The sequence below is a fragment of the Giraffa tippelskirchi genome, chromosome 2, assembly GCF_054371585.1.
Source record: "Giraffa tippelskirchi isolate mGirTip1 chromosome 2, T2T-mGirTip1v1.2.pri, whole genome shotgun sequence".
Taxonomy (NCBI): domain Eukaryota; kingdom Metazoa; phylum Chordata; class Mammalia; order Artiodactyla; family Giraffidae; genus Giraffa; species Giraffa tippelskirchi.
Genome location: NC_137276.1, coordinates 104831836 through 104849770, shown reverse-complemented (window position 1 = coordinate 104849770; position 17935 = coordinate 104831836). Strand labels below are relative to the sequence as shown.

The following is a 17935-nucleotide window of genomic DNA, read 5'->3' as shown; positions in this document are numbered from 1 at the left end:
AAGAGTGAAACACAACTTAGTGACTAAACCACCATATATAAAATAAATGACAAGGACCTACAATATAGCACAGGGACCTCTACTCAACATCTTCCAATAACCTATAATGGAAAAGATTCTGAAAAAGAAATACATATATATGTATGTGTTTGTACTTTGCTGTACACTGAAACAAGCACAGTATTGTAAATTAACTGTACTTCAATTAAAAAATTTAAAACACTAACAGTACTATTATTTTCCTCTGGTTTCTCACGTAGATACAGTTTTTTTCTTTTTTTATATTTTTACTGATTTGTATTTATTTTTTATCTTTGGTTATATTTATTTTTAATTGATTGCTGATTGCTTTACAATATTGGTTTGATTTCTGTCATATATCAACATGAGTTAGCCATAGGTGTACATATGTTCCCCCCCTTCTTGAACCTCCCGAGATACAATTTAAATAGTGCTACAGATGATGAACCCAGTGGTAGCTCTTGCTCAGAACAGCTCCAACTAACAGAGGCACTGAGCTTACACACACACACACACACACACACACACACACACACACACGAGATTTACTGCTTGAATGAGGGCTTCTGTTTCTACAATTGTCACAGATGGATGATACCAACCGACCTTCACAATCAAGATGGACTCGCACATCTTACAATGTGTTTCAACGACGTAGGCTTCGCATTTGTTTGCTGTGGCAGAGGGCTGAACTCATTCACAGCTTGAAAATAGGATAGGAGCCATGGTGAAGTGATCACCTGTGTTGAGGCTCCCTTTGTGCTGTGTACATTTCTAGCCAAATATAAGAAAAATAAATAAACAAACACTCTAGTCACAGAAGGGAAGAATCGTTAATACTTCTTCAGTTTAGTGGCAGCTGATCATCAGAATCATCAAAGGCACTATTTTTTAATAGAGACATGAAGACCCACCCCAGACTCAGGCTGCCTCTTCACGGCCACGGCGGAAGTACTCCTTCAAACAGGACCAAGTCAGAGTAATCAGCATCACTGGACATAAGGTCAGACAGCCCTACTTTCTAAAAAATGCTCTCAGGTGATTTCCAGATGCAGCCAGGGTTGAGATTCAGCTACGTGGCTTAAGATGAAGTAACAAATAAGGCCCTGGGGTTAACTCCTGAAAGAACTGGAGGCAGAACCCCCCACTGGCACCTGGGCTGAGCATCCCTGCTACCCTGGGCTCTCACCTGGAGCAGAGGTCAGGACACGGTGTGGAGCACATCCAGCTTGGGGATGGAGAACGGGGAGCACTGGAGGCATGACTGGAAGCCCACCCAGGGAGCAGGGCCAGGGCTTTACCCCTTGACCTTGTCACCAGCATCCTGAGTTCATCACTTAACCTGAGTGTGGTCCAGCCCTTCTCCATCTGTCTTACTTTGTGCCCTTGGATGACCATATTCAGTCAGCATCCCCAGAACAGAGGGGCAAGGATGCTGGGGTCATGTGCAAGTAACACAGTTTCTTTCTTTCCTGCTTACTCCGTTCTGTTTTCTCTCTCTCATATATAGACAGATAGATAATATTAGGTGATAGTTTAGATAGATAGATAGATATGATAGATTAAATAGACGTGTGTGTGTTCAGTCGCTCAGTCACGTCCAACTCTTTGTGACCCCATGGACTGTAGCCTGCCAGGCTTCTCTATCCATGGAACTCTCCAGACAAGAATACTGGAGTGGGTTGCCATTTTCTCCTCCAGGGGATCTTCCCAAACCGGGGATCAAACCTTTGTCTCCTGCATTAACAAGAAGATTCTTAGCCACCTAGGAAGCCCATAGACTAGGTAGATAGATAACAATATATAGAAAAAATAGGTAGACAGATGAGAGAGAGAGAGAGAGACGTGTCTGGTTGCATAACTTTTCCTTTGCAGATCCTTAAGCAGTCTCCTCTTTTCTCAGAGACCAAGCAGGTTGCGCCCAGAGCCCTCCAATCCCACCTCCATCTGGGAGGAGAAGATGCTGGCTTTGTAAGCCTTATTGGACTTAGGTCTATGACCTAAATCAGTAAAATTGTTTCCCTCTATCTCAGATTGACCACCGAGATTTTGAGCAACCTGATGTCCATGGATTATTTTGGAGTGATATTTTTAACCCATGAGACTCCAGATGATACAGAGAATCATGGAATTGTCTCTTACTGCGTTGGGTAGCCATCCACATTTTAATCCCCACTCCAAGTCCCATTCTTCAGAGATTCTCTAAGTAGCAGAAGCATCAGGAAGGATAGGAGTTTCCTGAGGCTCAAATTCATCCTTTAAAAACATTTCAGTAAGGTTATCATAGGCTTCCCAGGTGACTCAGTGGGAAGAATCTGCCTGCCAATGAAGGAAATGTGGATTCCATCCCTGGGTCGGGAAGATCCCCTGGAGAAGGGAATGGCTATCCACTCCAGTATTCTTTCCTGAGAAATCCCATGGAGAGAGGAACCTGGTGGGCTACAGTCCACGCAGTCGAAAAAGAGTTGGACACAACTTAGCAACTAAACAAAAAGAAAAATGATTATCACAAGAGCCTGTAACTGGAGCGCAAGCATCTATCAAACCTGCGCATGGTGGTTCCAGCTCATCTGTCCTCGGCAGAGAGCAGAAGCAGTATCTTGTGCACCGAGAATCATCACCGGATGGTCTGGAGTCCCAGGTGCTTCTCCTCCCAGAGGAACCCTTGTATCTACTGTACCCCAATTGCAGAGGGGGAGAATGAGATCTGACTCAAAAGAAGATGGGAGATTTTCTCTTTCAGCGTTAAAATGCTGCTGCAGCCTGAAGCTTTTGAGCAGCCTGGTTCGTCTTTTCCCTCTTACAATAACGGAAGAAAACAGCAATATTATTTTTTGACACATGATGAATGAAGGTGTGGAAAATTATGTATATTTAGGGAATATGTAATGAGACAGTAAGGACAGGTCATAAAAATGGATTTCGCAATTATATCTTCAACTAATATCTTCAGCCAAAAGTGATTTATAGATTCCTCCCTCCTTTGAAAAATATTCCAGTGTTTAAAAAAGAAAACCACTGATGTTTCAGGAGTCTTTACTTTGTAGAGTCCAGCATTTCTTGGAGGTCTGCCATGGTTAGTGCTATCGCTGAGCTGCCCAGGGATATGCAAAGCAGGAGGAGGACCCAGATTGTGGTGGAAAGGAAAGAATTGGTGACACAGGGTTCAATGCAAATGATGTGAGGGCCTGGCAATGGGTCCATGTCATCTTGGGAGCTAGAAAAAAAAAAAGAGCTCTAAGCACCCCACACTCAGCAGGAGTGAGGGAATGATGGAGAAGGGCAACTGAGGGACCACAGCCAGCGCCCAGTGCCCCCGGCCCTGTGGACATCCCCTCATTGATGCCAAGGCTCCCTCCCATGACCTGGGTGATGGTGACAGTGGAGGGGTGCGGGAGGGCTGTATGAAAGCCCTCTTTGCCATCACTCCAGGGCAGAAGAGAGATGCCGACCAGCAGCATCAGCTGAAACCCAACAGTAGGACCTTGGCCTTGCTTGCGGGGGACAGGAAGGGCCCTGGGGGGAGTGGGTTCCCTCCAGGACACAGCCTATTCACTCCCCCAGCATTACTACTCTTCATGGGGCTATCTCTGTCTTATTCTACTCCCTGCTCTACTTCCCGTTTGGTGGTCCATCACCCCATCTGAGTTCCATAAGGTCAGGGACTTCATCCATCTTGCTCCAGCAGCTCACACAGGGCCCAGCACATAGCAGGCATTCCACAAGTAACCAATGGTTGATGGCAAGTGAGTCCATTGATTGATAAGCCAGGCAGCTGTCCAGTGCAGGCCTTTCATTTCCATGCGGCAGGGAGTCCTCAGCCCCCTCTTCCATCCCAGTGCTCTTAAGGAGGGGTCTGGGTGGGGGGCACGACAAAGCCTCTGTGGGGCATCGACCCCAGCAGCACAGTGAAAAAGAGGCAAGGTTTCTCTCCTGAATGGAAAATGTGCCAGAACTGTGCCTGTTCCTAGCACCAGTCCAAAGGAATAACCAAAAGAGGTCTCAGACAGGCAAACAGCCTCTCCAGCCTGCTGTGGGGTTGCGCTGACCCTCTCCCAGCCCTCAGACCCTCCCACCTCTGATAAGGCTGCCAGCAGAAGCAGGAGTATAGGTCCAGATAAGGGTGGATTGGGGATGTCTCTGCCTGCTCTGGGGCCCTCAGGAAGGTTCCTAGCTTCTGTGAGTCTCAGTTTGCGCATCTCAAAAATAGAGAGGTAAAACTGTTTTTTAAAGAGCCTACCCTGGGAATTCAGTTTGGCCTAGTGGTTAGGATTCCCAGCCTTCATGGCCTTGGCACGGGTTCCATCCCTGGTCCAGGGACCAATATCCTGCAAGCCGTGAGGCGTGGCCAAAAAAAAACATAAAAACAAATAAAAACTCAAACCCTGCTCCACCTAGTCATGAATGTCACCAGCAAATTAAAGGCAGTGGTGTAAATTAAACAGAGACCCATTAGTGGGGGGCAGGACTTGCTAAGTCAGCAGAGGATGCAGGCAGTCATGTGGTTCTCCGCTTGGCCATCTGCTCAGTGGTGAGACTCAAAGATGTTTGGGTCCCAACGCAAAGAGGGAGGCACTGCTTTCCAGCAGGGCCAGCCACGTGACCACCAAACACAGCCAGGCATGGCATCAGACCCCACCCAGTCTTTGGGGTGGCAGGTGGCCTTTGCTGGGCTTGTGTTGGGATGGTCCTCACTCAGCATGGCAAGGCACAGAGAGTCCTCCTCCTAAAGATGACTTCTGGGTCCTGTGAATACACACCTGGAACAGCACAAGAGAAGGGTGCCACCAGTCCCCACAGCTGGGAGGCCCTGAGGGCATCAGGCTCTGCACACTTCTCCACCAGAAGGGACAGTGGATTCGAGCAAGCCATGCAGGGGACTGACGTCACCCTCATTTCCAGACCTCCCTGCAGCCACCCCTCCTCTCATGTCCTCCGCCCTCTCCTGCTCTATGAAGACCACCTGCCGCTCACATCTGCACTGGGTGGGCTGTACCTGGCATTTTTATTTAGAGTCCCGCTGCCTGGAGAGGACAACACACATCCCACCCAGCTCCTGACAGTAGCTTTTGAGCCTGAGCGGGCAGTATTTCACCAGAGCACCGTGTAAACTGCCCAGGACTGTGCAGTTCTTATCATTTGTTTCTGTTAGGGGTCCTAGAATTTTAACATTTCTGTGTGTCCTCCAGGAAGGAATTCTGAAGCTGAATAGGAGAATGGTCAACAGATGATTTATTCCAATCCGCTGGTTTGATAGTAAAAGATATTGATTGCCAACTCCCCTGGAGCATGAGAGAAAAACGACCTTCCTGACCATGGAGCTCAAGAGGTGTGAGCAGGACTCCCCATGAGCCCTTCGGACTTCACCCAAATGCTGCCAGGTCCGTTACCTGAAGCACCGGGCCTCAGAGACACAAGCAAGTCTGAGGAGGTGAGGCTCACAGTCTATCAGGCAGGGCAGCGGCAGTCTCAACTGCAGTATCTAACTATCTGTGTCACCCATCTATCTGTGTTCCCATCCGTCTTCTCTCTCAGAACGAAAGGCACAGCTGTAAAAACATCCCAAACAATTATTCTCTTTTCCCCAGGCAGAAACTCCATCAAACAACCAAGGCACAGCACAGAGCACTGTTGATGGCCCTAGCCTGATAAAGAACCAATGCTCCCAGGGGCTCGGACTTCTTCCATGACCTCCCCACCAGGAAGGAGCCTCATTCTATTCAGACTTACACTTTGCATGGCTCTAGGCCTTCCCTGGTAGCTCAGTGGTAAAGAATCTGCCTGCCAATGCAGGAGACATGGGTTTGATCCCTGGGTCAGGAAGATCTCCTAGAGGAGGAAATGGCAACCCACTCCAGTATTTTTGCCTGGAAAATCCCATGGACAGAAGACCCTGGCAAGCTACAGTCCATGGGGTCGCAAAGAGTAGGACACGACTTAATGATTGAAACAAATAACAAGATATTTCTTACACTCGTTTCCTGAAATACAGCCTTCTCCTTGCATAAACTGAGACAGGGAATGGCCCTGCTGTTTTACATTTTATTACACCATCAGAGAATTGTTGAGAGAGGCCTTCTTGAAGATGCCATTGTAATAAGAACCAGTCTTCACCAAGCATTACATGGATTCTCCCTCATAGACATAAGTGGATTTTCTTTTATAGATCATTTGATGGCAAATGGAAAATTGGGAATCATTAATGTAAAAGGAAGGAACTGCTACCAGGTGAAGACAATCCCAAACAGATACTACAAGCCACTGATATGGTCATGAAAAGCCAGCAAATAGGAAGGTTTGCGAGACAAAAATTCCCTTTTCATGAATTCATCCTGGTAAAACACAGATCAGCCCTACAGCTCATCAAAGTTTCTTGGTGAGCAGCCGTATTAACCTGTAGTAGTGTGTTAGTTGCTCAGCTGTGTCTGACTCTTTGAAACTCCATGGACTGTAGCTGTCCAGGCTCCTCTGTCCATGGGATTCTCCAGGCAAGAATACTGGAGTGCGTTGCCGTTTCCTCTTCCAGGGGATCTTCCCAACACAGGAATGGAACCCGAGGTTCCTGTGTCTCCTGTATTGCTGCTGCTGCTGCTAAGTCACTTCAGTCATGTCCAACTCTGTGCGACCCCATAGACGGCAGCCCACCAGGCTCCCCCGTCCCTGGGATTCTCCAGACAAGAATACTGGGGCAGGTTGCCATTTCCTTCTCCAATGCATGAAAGTGAAACTGAAGTCGCTCAGTTATGTCTGACTCTTAGCGACCCCACAGACTGCATCCTACCAGGCTCCTCCGTCCATGGGATTTTCCAGGCAAGAGTACTGGAGTGGGGTGCCTTTGCCTTCTCTGCTCCTGTACTGCAAGTGGATTCTTTACCTGCTGAGCCATTTTTGCTGAATCACCTCTATAACGGGACTGTATCCAAATGCAGCCACATTCTGAGGGATGGTGTGGTGGGGGGCTGGGGGTGCAGGGCTTCAGCATCTGAATTTGGGGTCAGACACAATTCAGCCCATAACAGCACCTAATCTGACTTTGGGGCTCTCTAGGTTTTATTATTTCTTCTGTTACCTATCCATGGGCTTCCCAGGTGGTGCTAGGGCTAAAGAACCCGCCTGCCAATGCAAGAGACGTAAGAGATGTGGGTTTGATCTCTGAGTCAGGAAGGTCCCCTGGAGGAGGGCATGGCAACCACTCCAGTATTCTTGCCTGGAGAATCCCATGGACAGAGGAGCCTGGTGGGCTACAGTGCATGGATCAAACAGAGTTGGACGTGACTTAAGCAACTTAGCAAGTACCTGTCAATAACTACTTAATTTTTTAATGAAACTATTTATTTTGCATTGGGGTATAACCAGTTAACAAACGAATGCTGAGACAGTTTCAGGTGAACAGCAAAGGGACTCAGCCATACATACACATGTCCTTTCTCCCCCAAACTCCTCTCCCATCCAGTGCTAGGTTTTAAAGTAGCTTCATGTTGTATGCCTTGTCTGGCTTCTTTGGCCAGCTATGAGAGCTGCAGGAAACGTCCATGGTCCTCACTTTACAAAGGCTCAGAGACCATAGCCTGCCTCACTGGAGAGCACCCGGTGATTGCTGGCCATGGGCTGATTCAGAATCCAGGTCTTACTTCAAATCTTCTTTTTATTCCCTGGTGTCTTATTACCTGAGTTCCTTAGACTGATACCAAGATGACAGCCTGCTGGATGGACCAGTTACTATTGCCCAGGAAGGAAAAATAAGTCTCAGATAGTCCAAGTCTAAGCACATGGTTCAGTCTACCAGTTCGGAAAATCTGTCTGTTTACCAGGCAGTCCAGGAGAATTCATACCAAATTCAGTCATTTGGTAAATGGCCCAGAAGGCCTGCTGTGGGCCTGTCACTGTTCTAGGGGCTGAGAGAGAACAGGGGACAAAACCCTGCTCTTCTGGGGAAACAGAAAATAAAAAGGTAAATTTATAGATAAGCAATAGAATTTCAGAAATTCATCAAATAAAACAGGGTGCTGAGTGGGAGAGGGAATGTGAGTGCTTTAATGTGCCTAGTAGGCCTCTGGGTAGGGCTTCCCAGGTGGCTCAGTGGTAAAGAACCCATCTGCCAATGCAGGAGACACAGGAGACTCAGGTTCCATCCCTGGGTCAGGAAGATTCCCCTGGAGTAAGAGCCACCCACTCCAGTGTTCTTGCCTGGGAAATCCTATGTACAGAGGAGCCTGGTACACTACAGTACCTGGGGTGACAAAGGGTCAGACACAACTGAGACAACTCAACAACACCAAAGGCCTCTGGGAAGGGGACAAGGGAGGTCATCCCCAAAGCTAGCCTCACACTCACTTGCCTAGACAAGAGGGGTGACAAATACAACACTTTTTGAAAAATTATTCTTCACCAGTTGAAAAAATATTCTTCATCCACCCAGTCCCCATCCAAGTGGCAGACTTCAACTAATTAGCATGAGCTCTTTCAAAATTAAAAGACATGCAGTCATCCAGGGCAAAATAGAGCTATTCAGGGATCCTGCAACAGCTCTGGGTGTGATTTTAAAAGTTTGAAATTCAGCCTCATTCCAAAATATATGAACCCCCACGCTTGATCAGAAGAGCTCTTATATTTGTTTCTGAGTTTATGATGATGCAAAGTCATTGCCTAGAGATACTGGCAGTAATTCATGAGCACAGGGGCTTGTGTATACACACACACACACACACACACACACACACACACACACAGATGTAAAGTCTTTCGTTTACACATTTATAACCCTCCATATTTTAGGATTTATTTTATAGAAACAAATTACTTCCTAACGCCTAATCCCCTAGATCAGAAATTTGCACATAAGCAGTAAATTGGGATATAATTGTCCTGAGTGGGAGTTTGCCTTGATTAGGAGGCAAAGCACAGAGCGTACTATAAAAGAACCTAAATTTTAGTACGCCATCAAGAAATAACAGTCATTTAACTTAAGTATGCCTTGCAAATGGGGTATTTTAACGCCAAGTTTCTTAGAATATCCTACCTTCTTTCAAAGCATAATGTTAACTGGGAAAGAATTAACATCTGTCAGTTGGGCTGTCCTTGATACATAGAGACTGTACTTGGGCTCCGAAGGCCTCTGAACTGGCCGCTGACCTTCTCCAGCACCAGGGCTACAGAGTGACTCAGGATAGGCAGGGTGGCTTCCTTCATCAGGACCCAAACCCAGCCCTCCAGGCAGGGAAAACAGAGCCACAAATAAGAAAAGCAAGAATTGAGATTCTTATCCCTTAAGCCTCAAATTGGATCAAAATACACCCAGAGAACAAGGCAGCTAGTGTTAGAGAAAAGGTCAGCTCCTCCTGAGGAAAAAAAAATAGTAATAAAAAATAAATTAGTATACCTAGTTCATCACAATGCTGGCACAGAGAAACCCATGAAACGCTAATAAAAAACAAAGACAACACGTTCTTTTAAAAGCTGGAAATGAACACGAAGAGGCCCCAGCTTCCTCAGCCAGTTGTTCACAAGTTAAAACAGAGTCTCCCTTGCTGGGCAGCAGCGTGGAATGTGGCAAGCCAGCTCCGAGCTTCGGGCCATTTCTTGCTCCTGCCTGCTGGTTCGGGATTTATTGAACAGGGGCTGCTGGCGCAGAGAATTGCAATTTTCCAGGTCTCTGCTAAGCAGCAGAGATTAATGAGCAGGGTCAGGCATTAGTGGCGGCCAGCAAGTGGGGCTTTCTGCATTCACCATTTTCCCTCTCGCATCAAATGAAAACACGGTTCTCATTTCTCCTAACTTTCCCGTTACCAAGTCAGCACACTTCTGGTCCTTACAGCTTTTTGCAAGAGAAAGAAATTCTCTTTTGTCCTAAAATAGAGGCATTTTGAATCCCACAGTCTCCAATGCTCACCTCAGGGTTTGGTGGATGCAAATCTCCCCCTGCTCCTTTCTCTCAACCTCATTATCTTGTTTCTCTGACCCCTACCTGGATGCACCTTGCTCAGATAAGATTACTCCCCAGCTGTGGCATTTAGGTAATCAAATAAGTGCACATCTGCGGGACTCAATGGAAAAGAATAAGCACTGGTGAGATCAAAAATTTCCCCAAACTCATTAAGTCTAGGAAGAGAAAAACAAAACAAAAAAAGATATAAATATTGTTGAAAACAGTTTTTCTATTGGAAAGGCAAACTCAGTTCCTATTTGCATTAGTCTGCTTGCTGCTGCTGCTGCTGCTGCTAAGTCGCTTCAGTCGTGTCCAACTCTGTGCGACCCCATAGACAGCAGCCCACCAGGCTCCCCCGTCCCTGGGATTCTCCAGGCAAGAACACTGGAGTGGGTTGCCATTTCCTTCTCCAATGCATGAAAGTGAAAAGTGAAAATGAAGACGCTCAGTTGTGTCCAACTCTTAGTGACCCCGTGGACTGCAGCCTACCAGGCTCCTCCGTCCATGGGATTTTCCAGGCAAGAGTACTGGAGTGGGGTGCCATTGCCTTCTCCATTAGTCTGCTTAGGGCTGCCATAACAAACTACCACAGTCAGTGTGGCTTAAATGGCAGACATTTATTTGTTCCCAGTCCTGGAGGCTGGAAGTCCAAGGTCAAGGTGCCCACAGGCTTGGGTCCTCCAAGCTCTCTGCCTAGCACGCAGATGGCCGTCTTCTCCCTGGGTCTTCACACGCTCATCCCTCTTGTATCTGTGTCCTGATTTCTTCTTATAAGGACAGCAGACGTCTTGGATGAAGGCCCACCCTAACGACCTCATTTTACCTTAATTACCTCTTTAAAGGCCATATTTCTAAATATAGTCACATACTGAAGCACCAGGGCTTAGGGCTTCAACAGAGGCCTTTGAGGAGGACACATAATTCAGCCCGTGACGCTGGCAAGAATGCCTGCACTTCCTAGCATAAAAATAAAGAAAGGCTGATGAGTTACGATGAGAAACAGCTTCACTAAAGAAGCCTCAGTTTCAAATCCCAACTGTCTGAGTGTGGTCAGATTTGCCTTTCTGGGATTCGCATCCTCCCCTGTGTTTGAAATGGGGATAATAATAAATGAAGGCTTGTTCCTCTCACAAGACATTTACAAGAGAGTGTACCTGGCTGCTTCATAATGTATAAAAAGCAAAGACAAATGCAGGGTTATTCCCTGGTGGTAATAGATGGGGGCCTGCAGACTGGCTCAACCAGCACCCCTCCTGCCACCTCCTCCCTCCACCACAGGTGTCCTGGGAGTAGAATTCTGCTGCCCAGGTATTGTTGCTGTTGTTTAGTCACTAAGTCCAGGTGTGCATGCATGCGTGTGCAGGCATGCATGCGTGTGTGCTCAGTCGTGTCCGACTCTTTGCGACCCCATAGACTATAGCCCACCAGGCTTCTCTGTCCATTGAATTTTCCAGACAAGAATACTGGAGTGAGTGGCCATTTCCTACTCCAGGGAATCTTCCCGACCCAGGGATCGAACCCGAGTCTCCTGCATTGCAGGCAGATTCTTACCACTGTGCCAAGTGGGAAGCCCTAAGTCCAGTGTAAGACCAGTCAAACAGGTGCAGTGTGGCAGTATCTGAGAAAACAGAGGTGAGCACCAGGGGAAGCAACCAAATACAGTAAGGGCCCCCTCTGCAGGCACAGAAGCAGAAACATCTAATACGGCTTCCTGGGGCAGCCAGCAGACACCCTCTGTCCTGTGCCTGGACCCACAGACCAGGCAACAGCAACAGTTCTTGGAAGACCTTCTGCTGGAAGAACTTGCCGTGTGGCTGCGTGTTTCCGTGTGCATTGTCCCTGGCTATGAATGGCCAGGACTGGTTTCCCTGCCTCCTAGAAATTCTGTAATATATGGATAACCTATAATAAACCTGTTTCAGCTAAATCTTGCAAGAGTAGTGTCTGTGGTCTGTGCTGCTATCTCCTGCAGGCATGCCTAGCTTACTTGGGGCTATGGGAGGAGAGGAGTGTTAGGTAATGATCCTGTGCGTCTAGGGATCAGATAGCAGACTTCCATTTCATTTGCATAGAAGATTCTTTAGTATGCACTGGAGAACAACTTGAATGAAAGTAGGTAAGTAAGAAACCTCTAGGAGATGTGGATAACACATCAAATGTTCCTTTCCCCTTCTGAACACACGGAAAGAATGAAAATTCCTTCCCAGGGATTAATACCTAACTTCCTTAACAGTGAACCACTCAGAAAAGCCACCGTTTGCCTTCCTTCACACTCTGAAGACTTTGAACTGACTGGGAAGATGGAGAACAAAAGAGTCATCTGACACTTTAGACCTGTTCTCCATGCAAGCCAGCCATATAGGTAAAGGCTCAAGAAACTCCATCAGCAGAAATGTGTTGTGGCCAAGTCTATTTCTTGCCTCTATTTACCCCCTTTTTCTTAGTTATAAAACCCCTGACTTGGGGCTGAGCACATGGCTACCCAGAACAAGGTTTTCATGCTCCTTGAAATTGAGTGACCTAGGTTCTGATCAATACAATATGGGAGAATGAAATCTCATTAAAAGAAAGCTAACCTTGGAATTCCATAGCAGTCCAGTTGTTAGGACTCAGCATGTTCACTGCTAGGCCCAGGTTTGACCCTTGCTGGGGGAAATAAAATCCTAAGTAGCAAGGCCAAAAAAAGAGAAAGAAAGGAAGAGAGGAAAGAAGCTAACCCTTGGCCCTTTTTACTTACTATTATCTGCTTTCTACTGCTGGAATGCAGATGAAATGGCTGGTGCTCAGGCAGCCATTCTGTAGCATAAGTCCTATGCTAAGGATGATAAAGCAGTAATACAGATGCTTAATGTACCTTGAAATCATCTTGATTGTTATCAACTGCCTATCTTCAGACTCCTTTTATATGAGTGAGGAATAGACATTATAGTTTAAGCTGTTGCTATTTTAAGGGTTTCAACTTCTTACAGATAAACCTTATCTACTTACACATACATAATAATGTGTATAGTTCATTTGAAAACATTTTGTTTCAAGCTGATAATAAAAATTCAAATATACATCCCCATGCATAGTTTGGCTTCACTTAACTATATGCTTGTTTTTTTGATTTACACATCTGTTCAATTTCTGATACGGATGGCCATTTCCTTATAGCACTTGATACTTTTAAAACCTCAGGTTTTATTTCTACAGAAATATTGCCTGCATATGTGGTAACTTTTGCCAACCATCACTCTCAGGTGTTCCTGATTCATTTATTATTTTTCTCCTCCTGGGACAGCAGCTTCTTCCCTCCACTGCCTAAAATTTAGGAAATAAACCTGAGTGAGGTGCAGCTTGCATTTTCCCACCAGGGTTTAGCGCACTCCTTCCATTCTACTCCAGGCCCATTTTTTTTTCTTCTTTTCAGAGTTTTGGAAAAATTTGAGTGCTTTCCTTTCTTTTATGTTACCTGGTTTTACCATTTCAGAAGGGAAGAATTTCCTCAGGCTCACTTTTCCCCCCACTTTTAAACTTCAAAATATTAGTTTTAAAGGATTAAACTCTGAAAACTTCACCACGATGGAGAATTCTCTAAAGTCCCCCAGTTTGAAATAGAGAGAAAAGTCAAATACAATCATAATCACAGTACATGTTCAAGTAGCCTCAAAGTATTAGTTCATCTAATATTTAAAAGAAGAGACATCACTTTGCTGACAAAGGTCCATATAGTCAGAGCTACAGTTTTCCCAGTATTCATGTATGGATGTGAGAGCTGGACCATAAAGAAGGCTAAGTGCCAAAGAATTAATGCTTTGGAATTGTGTTGCTGGAGAAGACTCTAGAGAGTCCCTTGGACAGCAAGGAAATCAAACCAGTCAGCCCTAAAGGAGATCAACCCTGAATACTCATTGGAAGGATTGATGCTGACGCTGAAGCTCCAATACTTCAGCCACCTGATGTGAACAGCCAACTCACTGGAAAAAAACCCGATGCTGGGAAAGATTGAGGGCAAAGGAGAAGGGGGCAACAGAGGGTGAGATGGTTAGAAGGCATCACCAACTCAATGGACATGAGTTGGAGCAAACTCTGGGAGATGATGTAGGACAGGGATGCCTGGTGTGCTGCAGTCCGTGAGGTCACCAAGATTCGGACATGTCTTAGCGACTGAAAAACAACAATATTAAAAACCTTACTTGATCCCATTGAGTATCTAGCTTCCATTGCCCCATCATTCTAGACAATTTGACTTTAAAAGGGAAGGCGTTAAGGCAGATGGAATGCATTCCACTCTGTTCAGGAGGAAGAAGACTGAATAGGAGAAAGGCCAAGACAACCCTTAGGGCTCTCATGGAATTAGGCAAGCTTTATGAAAAATGTGGAGAGCAAACAGCAACATTGGTTAAAAAATCATCACGCAGATGCCAGAAAGGACCGAAGTTGTTTCCAGGCCTTAGGACCGTGATTCTCCTCTCTTCCCCTTTGCCCTCTGCACCAGACACTGGCTGATTAGAGATGCCTTTCTCCAGGAGCGTGACAGGCATGTCTGCATCCTTCCTGGAGCTCCAACAGCAGCTGAGCAAGGGGCTGTGTTGTCTCCCCGGAAACATCCCACTTGGGCTCTTTAGCCCTGCACCTCTAATCCAGGTGGACAGGTGTTTTCCCAGGCGGATTTTCAGGGATTACAAGCTTTCTTAGATGCACGAGAGTATTGGACAGATGCATCCACTGTGTATTCAGAATTTGGGTGCAAAGTTTTGAAAGGGGGGTCTGTGAAGCCAAACCAGAGCCTGGATCCTGATGAGTCCAGCTGCAGCCAGACTGACATACACCCGTTTCTGCTCACCATCTCAAACCTGAAGTGCTATCAGCCTTGATTTCCCCATCTGGTCATGTATCTTGTGCTTCCTGAGTGTCCTAATGACAGGGACCAGCTGTTTACAGAGGTATGTGCCTCTGTTTATAAATGTCTCTTTATGTGTCATCAAAGGCATGCATTCAGCTCCAGGAACTGCTGGTCCGAGGGTTTAAACTCCATGCACTCTGTCTCCTGACCCAACAGCCTCAGTCTCCCTTCTTTTCTTCCTTCCTTTCTTCCTTCTATAGGTTTTAGGCAAAACTGTATCCCTTCTATTTGCTTTTTTAAAGTGACACTATTTCGAGAGCCCACAGCCAAGGACTTGCTGATTTGTTGGAAAGAGTGGTATTAGAGGCATGCCATTTTAAGCTTTGGACTTTGTCATCCTCCCTACCAGGAAGATGGATTCACATATTTGTAAAAAGAGAACAAAATTGAACATCTAAGGAAGGATAAAATGATGTGGTTTCTGGGTGAAGTAACTCAACCACATAGAGTATCTCAGATTCTAAAGGACTAGCTCTTGGTAGAATCTGGGTTTTACTTTTAAGCATTATTTAGTAGCGATGTTCTGACGTGTAATCCCAAGAAGAAATAGAATAAGAAGTGCTTCCCAAGTAAGTGGAAAAGTGCTAAAGCTCCAGGCTCCTGGTTGAGGTGAAGAGCATCTGGGATGAATCCAGATGTGGGCTGTGTTTGGTCCCACGAGCCATCCTGAGTGTTTATCCAGGACCTTTATGCAGCACTGTGACAGGAAAGCAAAACCTTGCACTTTCCACAGACAGACCCCCTAGCCGCTCCCCCCATCCAGAAGCAGAATATTTTTATTTCAAGAATTCCAAAATAGGGCTTCCCTGGTGGCTCAGTGAGAAAGAATCTGCCTGCCAATGCAGGAGACATAGGTTCCATCGCTGGTCTGGGAAGAGCCCACATGCCTCAGAGTATCGGAGCCCGTGCACCTCAACTATGGAGCCTTCTGTCTAGGGCCCAAGAGCTGCAACTACTGAGCCCACGTGCCACAGCGACTGAAGCCCGCGAGATCTAGAGCCCGTGCTCCATAACACTGAGAAGCCCTGGCCCCACGACTAGAGAGTAGCCCCTCTCTCTGCAACTGGAGAAAAGCCTGCCTGGTAGTGAAGATCCAGCACAGCTAAAAATTAATTAATTAATTAAATTTAATTTAAAAGAAAAGAATTCCAAAAAGGAAATAGTTTTCAGTGTCAGGCAACATGATCAAAAAGTATTCAATTTTGAAATGAAGTTTTAACAAAACATATTTTAAAGGATCAGCACTGACCAATCATCCCTTGAAGCATTCTAATCATCAACAGAGGTGGTAGAAGCATTACTGTCTAGATCACACATGGAAGCAGTGATAAAATATTCATTTTTGGTGGCAGCAGCTCAAGGGAGCATTAAATAGAGGCCGATGACAAGAAACTGATGAAGGAAACCAATTTAGATAGAATGTTAGCAGGGAAGAAAGGTCTAACGTCAGTCTGTTAGAGAATGGAAGTCCTCCCCAGAGCCATAGCATCTGACCTTTCGCTAAAGTCATTTCAAGCTGAACTGAGGACTGACACAGTAGGAACTTTTATTTTGCCAGCTGCAAATGGCCAGGGAGACTCAGCAGGCTGCTCACAGCCCAGATACCTAATTGGAAAGATTTGTTTTGTTTTGTTCACCTCTGAGATGTGTGAACAGGAAAAGACTGAACATTTTATCTGCAACTTGCTCATAATGTCTTCAAAGATCCTATGCTAGCCTTCCTGTTACTAATCTGGCTCATAATTTCAAAACTTGTTGCTGTTCAGTCGCTAAGTCATGCCTGACTCTTTGCTACCCCATGGACTACAGCACACCAGGCTCCCCTGTCCTTTACTATCTCCTAAAAGTTTGCTAAAATTTATGTCCATTGAGTCAGTGATGCCATCAATCATCTCATCCTCTGCCACTTCCTTCTCCTTTTACCTTCGATCTTTCCCAGCAAGAATTGGAATTTTTATTAAATGGTGCTTTGCTGTCATTTAAGATGTCAAGGGCTGGGTGGATAGAAAATGCAAGTTAGGGACTTCCCTGTTGGTCTAGTGGTTAAGACGTCCACTGCAGGAGGCACAGGTTTGATCCCTGGTTGGGGAAGTAAGATCCCACATGCCATGTAACATGGCCAAAAGAAAAAGATGTTTAAAAGAAGAACGAAAATGCAATGAGACACTTTTCCAGAAGTAGCTGCAACTCAATATTCAATTGCCATGGCACCGGAGAGGATACCGGCTGACAACCTCAGGTTCCATCATCCCAAATATGCGGGGGCACCAGAAGGGAGAGGGTTACAAAGTTTCAAAAGAAAATCAGAATACTTTCTGGCTGCAACAGCACAGTAACAATTTAATTTTAGGGGTAAGGGGGGGAGGGACGGACAGCAGCCTCTTTATGTGCACAGGTGTGCCCATTTCAGCCTTAGGAGGCCACCCACCTGTCACGCATGGACTCGTTGTCTACCCCGTCCTCGCCTGGAGGCCGGTCCCCAGCCTCACCATCAGCCTGAATGCACACCACAGAAACATCCAAGGAAATAAGCCCTCTCTCCAGGTTTGGCAGTCAGCTAGTTGGAAATGCAGTTTGTCCAGATAAAAGACTGAATTTTTCCGTTTTCACCCATTTTTTGGAAATGGTTACATTATTTGTTATCACATGTTCACAGCCGGTGAGAATCCTATTCCAATTCTGTCCATTATACCTACTTTCCCCTCTACTGCCTCCACCAAGAAATAGCATCCTTTTCTCCTTTGAACTCACAGGCAGCATTCCCTTGATGTGAACAGAAAGTAAAATCAAGAGAAATCAAGCGTTCTGTAGTGTTCCAGCAGAAAGAGAGGATCAGAGAGTGTCCAGATTAGAGGAAGAGTCTGAAGACACCGGTGTCCCACAGAGAGGACACTGGAACCCCAAGAGTGAAATGATTCACCACAAATGAACCACCAGCAAATGGCCAAACCACAGGACAGGGACCAGAAACTTTGGGGGTTCATCCTTCCCCCCACACCTTGACAAAGAAGCTGAGACTCAGAAGGGGTTTTCTGGGCAGACCAGACAGGCGAGGAGGCCCAGAGGCCCTGCAGTGAGAGGAATGGCTAGAATGTAAAGAA

At 46.1% G+C, this 17935-nt stretch overlaps 1 protein-coding gene across 1 annotated transcript in view; it reads right to left on the bottom strand.

Annotated features, from left to right (window-relative positions):
- PCP4 (Purkinje cell protein 4) overlaps nucleotides 1-17935 on the bottom strand; it is a 122047-nt gene that overhangs the window by 927 nt on the left and 103185 nt on the right. The window lies entirely within an intron of this gene.